We start from the raw sequence: 8,178 nt of genomic DNA, 5'->3' as shown, positions 1-8,178 counted from the left end.
CCTACCAGCCTTTGGGGGGCCAGGAGGTTACAGATCAGATTGGGTCAACTACAAATCAAAACTTTGGTTGATAGGATCAGTTTAATCACTTAGCAACTATTTATTGCTGTATACTTCATGTACAGGGGTGTCCACTGGCTTTGGACGGGGCTCACTGCAGAATTTCAGGACAAGGTCAGGAAATGTCCCCCCACAACTTGAAGTTAATAAGAAGTACAAGAGGCCCTGACTGGTTGGCTCAGTGGTAGAGCGTCAGCCTGGCGTGCAGGAGTCCCGGGTTTGATTCCTGGCCAGGGCACACAGGAGAAGCACCCATTTGCTTCTCCACCCCTCCCCCTCTCCTTCCTCTCTGTCTCTCTCTTCCCCTCCCGCAGCCAAGGCTCCATTAGAGCAAAGTTGGCCCGGGCGCTGAGGATGGCTCTGTGGCCTCTGCCTCAGGCGCTAGAATGGCTCTGATTGTGGCAGAGCGGCGCCCCAAGATGGGCAGAGCATCACCTCCTGGTGGGCGTGCCGGGTGGATCCCGGTTGGGCGCATGCGGGAGTCTGTCTGACTGCCTCTTCATTTCCAACTTCAGAAAAATACAAAAAAAAAAAAAATAAGAAGTACACAAAATCAAAGTAATTAGCCATCTGCCGGGGTACACCACCTTTCGGCAATGGGCTGCAGAGGAGATGGGGTGTTTCCGGAACCCCCAGTTAGAATGGAGACCCCCAGGTCTCCACAGCGGGTCAAGAAGAGTAAACCTTAAAGAACGTGCGGCAGCTGCCATTACTGTGAAGCTCTCGGAACTGAGGGCCAGGCCGCCCTCGCTACCCCCATAGCAGATGCTGTCCTGAGACAAACTCTCAAACCGGGAAGGGCAGTCCCGCAAGTCACCCCGCCTTCAAGGGAGATAACTCCAAGGAACCACCAGTGCCACTGGGTTCCTTCTACACTCAGTGCCAGGCTCTCCCCACTGATTGGCCCCCCACCCAACACAGTTCCCAGGACCAACTAATCAACTCACATTGCAGTCAAGGCCACTTGCCTGACTTTGAGGAACAGATTGACACTAATTTTGAATGTCCCTGGCTAGAATTATAAAACAAAACCTGAGCCACTGGGGACTCCTACCACCCATGAAATGGTAACAGTACCACCTCTGTACGGGACAGTATGTTAGACCGCTCAGTGGTAATGTTCCCGCTTGTAAGAAGCGTCCAGCAGATGGCAGAGTGTGTCTTAAAGCCATGAGCTGTGATCAAGTAGTGTTATGGAATCAATGTATTATATTGGTTACAAATGGTACTTTTTAAAAATTGAATAGAATAGGACAAAAAAGAATAGAGCAAAAATTTAGAAAAAAATATAATAAAACAGGATAGAAACTATTAGTGCATGTTGCTGTTTGCCATTTTTTATACCAGCAATGACAACCAAGTCTCACACTCTCTGACTACTGACTGGTGTCCAATCATTCAGTTCTCCCAGGAAATAATATGGAGTTACACAGACTCCATAGGTTACGAGATCAGTTCACCTCCACTTCAGATGCCAACCACAAATGGGGTCCCCAGACACCAGCTCTTCGAACAGTCCACTACAAATGTGGGTGTTCCCACGATGCCCTCAGGTTCAATCATCTTTTGCCAGAATGACTTACAGAACTGAGAACAACCTTATGTGGATGAAAAAGGTTTTCTACAGAAAGGAACCTCACGGAGTGATCTGATCATGGACTCCTAACTGGGCAAGTCATGGTGGGTGTATACAACTTCTCCAGTAAAAGGTAAACGACTTGTTCAGTAAAAGCCTTGCCTTTGCATCAAGCCCCCTCCGTGGTCTCTGTTCCTCTAGACCAGGGGTCGGGAACCTATGGCTCGTGAGCCAGATGTGGCTCTTTTGATGGCTGCATCTGGCTCACAGACAAATCTTTAATAAAAAAAATAATGTTAAAAATATAAAACATTCTCATGTATTACAATCCATTCATTTCCTACCGCTCATGTTCATGGTTGCGGGTGGCTGGAGCCAATCACAGCTGTCCTCCGGGACGACACCAAATTTTTATTGGATAATGCGTCACGTACACAGGTCGTTGTATGGCTCTCACGGAATTACATTTTAAAATATGTGCCGTTCGCCTGACCAGGCGGTGGCGCAGTGGATAGAGCGTCGGAGTGGGACGAGGAGGACCCAGGTTTGAGACCCCGTGGTCGCCAGCTTGAGCACAGGCTCATCTGGATCGAGCAAGGCGTCACTCGGTCTGCTGTAGCCCCCCCCCCCATCAAGGCACATGTGAGAAAACAATCAATGAACAACTAAGGTGCCACAAGGAAGAATTAATGCTTCTCATCTTTCTCCATTCCTGTCTGTCTGTCCCTATCTGTCTCTCTCTCTCTCTGACTCTCTCTTTGTCACAATAAAAATAAAAGGGAAAAAAAGAGCTTTAAAAAAAAAATGTGGCGTTCATGGCTCTCTCAGGCAAAGAGGTTCCCGACCCCTGCTCTAGACCAGTGGTAGTCAACCTGGTCCCTACCACTCACTAGTGGGCATTCCAGCTTTCATGGTGGGCAGTAGTGGAGCAACCAAAGTATAAATAAAAAGATAGACTTAACTATAGTAAGTTGTTTTATAAAGATTTATTCTGCCAAACTTAGCGAAAATCCGACATAAAGTACTTGGTAAGTAATTATTATTATATCTTTTCACTTGCTGTAACTCTGCTTTATAAGTTTTATAAAGTAAAGTTATATCCCTACTTTATAAATCGCCATTACCGTGGAACCAGTGGGTGGGTAGAAAATGTTACTGTAACAGAGATACAGCAGTGGGCGGTAAACAGGTTGACTGCCCTGCTCTGGACTAACACGCCTCCAAAACACCCCTTTCAGACCTCGCGCTGAAGCACGACCACCCTCAAGAGAGCACATCCTCTCATTAACAATCCCCTTGCCAGCACCCACCTTGCTCTCTTCTCTTTCCCTGTTGTCCGGCCAGTAGCCGTGGCCACCATCACAGTCACTTGGCCAATGCAGTTTCATGTTTAATCTGGACAGACGGTAAGGAATCAACAGAGCCAAGAACTGGTGGGCCATTTTCCTTTATTCCTGCTCACAACCGGCAGGCGAGACAAAACACACAGCGGGAAAACACTTCCTTTCCATTCAGGGCTCCCAAAGCCACTGACTCACCCGGTGTTTGCTAGCACCAAAGGCCTCACTCAGGCCCCTCTGCATGCCTCCATTTTGGGGGGCTCTTCTCCTCCATGTGGCCTCTCTCTGCTGCTACAACCTGGCCTCCTCCCCTCTCTGCAAGAACGTGCTCTCTCTGCCTTAAAGTGGCCTCCTAGCTCCTCCTTTTAAAACTTTTTGGCACGGAAGCCCCTCCTCCAGCACACATTAGCATAACCAAGCCCCTTCCCAAGTATGAAAGGCAATTAGCTGTATCACGTGAGCATCAGCACATGAGCAGCGGCCATCTTTAACAATAAGAGTGAGAAAACCAGAAAATACAGGTTTTACAACTCATTTGCCCAACACCCGTCATTGCCTTCCTTTATGTCCCCTCTTCGATGGCAAACGCACACACCAAATGCAGAAGTAGCATTCGCTGGTATAACCCTTTCTTTCTTGAGAGGAAGTAGTATTTGTCGCGCCAAAAACATCAGATGCACGGTCTCCTTTGACTTTCGGAGAGCCCGCTTCCGTTTCATCCTTGCAGCAACCGTGTGGCGACATCCTTTCGCGTGTTTCGCGCACCCTGCTCCCCGGACATGTCTCTCGTCCCAGCCCGGCTCCCGCATCAACGCCAGGCGGAGCGGTGCCTCCCAGCGCTGTCACTCCGCGGCACACGTAGGAACGGGTGGGCCGCCAGCCGGCCCCTGCCCGGGACACGGACACAGACCACTGAGGGTCTGCGGCATTTAGGTGAGGCGTGGTGGGAAAGAATTCCTACCTGTACAACACTGCGAGAAGAGCAGAATACATCGATTGTAGGAGCTCTGACATGGGGGCTTCGTACTACACTGACAAAGAAAAGCATTTTAATTTTTAAATGAGAAACTTTTTGTTTTGTTTTGTTTCTTTTTTTTTTAAAGCCTGGTAAACTTTTATTTATTTTTTAAATTCTTGATTGAATTCATTTTTTTACATTAAAATAATTTTATTAAAGTTTTTAATTGATTGTGTTAACATGAATTTAAGCGTCCCACTCAATATAACACCCTCACCCCCCCAACAGTGTGCCCTGACTTCCTCCCCCCCCTTCCCTCTGGGATTTGCCGTCCTGTTATCTGCATCTCTGTGTTATATATACATAATTTCACTGACCTCTTCACCTTCTCTGATCCCATCCCCTCATCCCCCTTCCTCTGACAGCTGTCCCTCTGCTCCCTGAGCCTCCACCTCTGTCTCTATTCTGTTCCTCAGTTTATTGTGTTCATTAGATTCCACATATAAGTGAGGTCATATGGTATTTGTCTTGCTCTGCCTGGCTTATTTCACTTAGCGTAATGATCTCCAGGTCCATCCGTGCTGTCACAAAAGGTAAGATGTCTTTCTTCCTCACTGCTGTGTAGTATTCCATTGTGCATATGTACCACAGCTTTTTAATCCACTCGTCCACTGACGGACACTTGGCTGTTTCCAGATCTTGGCTATTGTAAACAATGTTGCAATGAACATGGGGGTGCATTTCTTCTTTTAAATCAGTGTTTTGAGATTCTTAGGCTATATTCTTAAAAGTGGGATAAGCTGGGGTCAAAATGAAGTTCCGTTTTTAATCTTTTAAGGAAACACCATACTGTTTTCCACAGTGGCTGCACCTGTCTGCATTCACACCAGCAGTGCAGGAGGGTTCCCTTGTCTCCACACCCTCGCCAGCTCCTGTGTGTTGATTTGTTGATGAGCGCTGTTCTGACAGGTGTGAGGTGGTAGCTCACTGCGGGTTTAATTTGCATTTCTCTGCTGATTAGGGGCTGGCAGGCGAGGGAACAATGGGCGGCGGTGGCTTGTCCTAGGCTGGCCCCCTGGACCAGTGTCCGAGGCCCCCGCTCTGTGACTTGCCGGTGAGCCAGAGCCATTGGCCAAGGCTCTCTCCTGTTGCTTCTTCTACCCCAGGCCCTTCCTTGTTCGCCTGTCCCCAGCTCTGACAATGGGACACTCATGCTCTCCAGTAAGTTGCCTGCTCAAGCCCCTTCTGAGTGGATTCCCGCACCGCACGGCCGATACCTCCTTGCTTCGCTTGCCGCGCTTTGTCTCTTGACTGAATTCTCTCCTTCGTGAAGTCAAGGATCAAGGTCTCACCTGGGAAGAAAGGGCTTAGCTCACGGGACTTCAGGCCAGCATCCGTTGTCCTCCTCTGCAATAAGGGACAAACTGGAGCCCCGGCTTCCTAGAGTCCAGGAGTCAAGGGAATTAACTACCCCCCCTCCCCCGCACAGGTGAAGCACTCAGTGACTTTTACCTTCACAGGAATAGAACAGAAAAGGGCCTTTTTAACCCACTTCTCTCTCTGCTGCTACTTCTCAGAGGATAAAAAGAAGTTAGAGAAAAAAAAAAAAACCTTGGTTCACTTCAGGTTCTTGGTCGCAGGGACGCAGTTGGCAAAGGAATTTTGCGGAGAACTGAGTAATGCTCCTCAAGTGAAGCCGCTGGAGAACAAAGCCCCCGCTGGTAGGTACTGGTCCCCCTACTGGGCGGCTCAGCTGCAAAACAGATGGAGGAGCCGGTAGCGGCCTTGCCCGGCGCAAACCTCAGCCCGCGGCCAGAAAACAGGTGGACAGCGCCACCACGTGGTCGTGGCTGGAAACGCCCGGCCGCTAAGGAAAGACGGAATGAAACGAAAAATGCCTCAAGAATGAGGATAAAAACTATAGTGTTTTTTTTTTGTCTTTTACAGTGAACTGAAACACCCAATTCCAGTTTTTGTATATAAAGCACAAAAACAGCATCCAAAGAGAGTCAAAATCTTTCAAGATCCCAGAGCAGATATTGCTGACCATGAAAGGAGGGGGGGAAATGATGAAATGGGAACTCAATTCAGCTTCCTTAGACCCCATCCAGATGTTCAACCAGCTGGTCACACCGGGTCCCCTCCAGTCAATTACTTTTCTTGATGTTTCTAATCAACAGTATTATATATGTGATGCTATAAACTTTTTATATTTAATATTAGCTCATAACTCAGGATCCTAAACCAGATGTTTTGGGTGAGAAAGAAATTGATGACTCATCAGTAGATTGAACCCAGGCCACGGGCTGCCCTCCGGGCATCCTACCAGCTGAGCCACAAAGTGGGAGCGGTTGCTACCAGCTCTCTTTAGTTAAGGAGAGAGGGGGTTGCAGGGGGAGAAGGAGAGGGAGGATGAAAATAAATATGAACAGAAAGCAGCGTTCAAGATCTTTTATGTGTCCTTTTCTCTTATAAAACGGGCTTGTAGTGTGTCGTGTTGTCTTAGGTCGATAACAGTCAGGTATCTGCAGCCCTCTGAACATATCCTCCTCTCCTTTGTGATGGAGGGATGGGATGGGGAGGGGAGGGCAGGAGAAGAAAGTAAAGTATATCACCAAGAAAAGGGGACACCCTTGACTACCAGGTACGACAACGTCTTCAAAATCTTTACCCACTTTTCCTCCCAGGGAACCCCACCTTTGCATCTCCCCACCCCCAACCCCAAACAGCAAGCCCACTCCTGGGGGGAATTAGACAGACGGCAGGTCAGGGAACAGAGGAACCCCTGGGCTGTAGGTTCAGGCTCCTAAAGGAGAGGAAGTCCTGCTCGCCATTCCTCTTGAAAATACTCTCCACTGCATACAGCAGAGAGCAGCATTCCTTGTGAGTCCCCGAGAAAGGGGTTCTGCGGCTGACTTTCTGTGTTAGAGTCCTGGGGGTGAGGGGTAGCAAGCAGCAGACCCCAGACAGGGTGTGGCTGTATCAGGCTCTGGCCAGGTGGGGTCAGAGTGAGACCCCAAGTGAGATAATCCCTGGAAAAGATCTTAGCGGGGTGCCTGGTTCATTGCAAGTGTTCAATAAATTGCAGCTGTTACCTCTCGTATTAGGGTAATCGCATCTCAGATGTTTTTATAATCACTCAAGCCAAGTTCCCTGTGGAGGCCTTCTCAGCAAGGGGGAGCCAGTAAAAGTCCCTACCCCCTTCCTACCTTCCTCCCGGTATCAGACAAAACTACTCTTAACTCTATTTCCTAAAATGAGCCAATTTAAACCAATCTGTGATGGTTCATTTTATGTGAAAACTTGGCTAGGCCAGGGAACTCAGATATTCAGTCAAACACTAGACATGTCTGTGAAGGTAGTTTAGATGAGATCAATATTTAAATCAGTAGACATTTTATTTTATTTTATTTTTTAGGTGAGAGGAGGGGAGATAGTGAGACAGACTTCTGCATGCACCCCAATGAGGATCCACCCAGCAACCTGGTCTAGGTCCGATGCTCATGTACCGAGTTATTTTTAGCACCTGAGGCTGAGATGCTTGCACCACCCAAGCTCTCCTCAGTGACCAGGGTGCAGGCTGGAACCAATCAAGCCACTGGCTGTGAGAGGGGAAGAGGGAGAGAAGGGAGAGAGAGAGAGGAGGAGAGAAGCAGACAATCACTTCTCATGTGTGCCCTGACTGGGAATCAAACCCGGGATGTCCGCATGCCAGGTTGAGCAAACCAGTCAGGGCTATTGGTTGACTCTTGTATGTGCCCTAACCAGGGATCAAACCCACAACCTTGACATGTCAGGATGATGCTATAACCAACTGAGCTACCCAGCCAGGGCTCAACACTCTTAAAATGAAATTCTGATCCTGCCACGGCTGACAGCCTCTGTTGACATCCCATCATCTTTGGAATGAGATACAAACTCCTTTCCCTTTGTCTCTATGGAGGCCACAGTCCAGAAGGAAATACAAACCAGTGTAGGATGACAATTCTGTGTGGCACCACCCAGAAAGAAAGTTTAATATTGTTTTTAATTTGGGTTTTTCCCCCATCTTTGATATAATTGGCATATATTGCAAAATGACGACAATAAGGTTATTCAATACATCCATCAGCTCACATGGTTCCTTATTTTTTAATTTTAAAGGATTTACTCCCTTAGAAACTTTCAACTATACAATCCAGTATTGTTAACTATAATCACCATGCCAAACATCAGCTTCCCCAGAACTTATTCATCTTATAGCT

Source organism: Saccopteryx bilineata, chromosome 2, assembly GCF_036850765.1.
Source record: "Saccopteryx bilineata isolate mSacBil1 chromosome 2, mSacBil1_pri_phased_curated, whole genome shotgun sequence".
Classification (NCBI taxonomy): domain Eukaryota; kingdom Metazoa; phylum Chordata; class Mammalia; order Chiroptera; family Emballonuridae; genus Saccopteryx; species Saccopteryx bilineata.
This window is presented reverse-complemented; position numbering follows the sequence as displayed.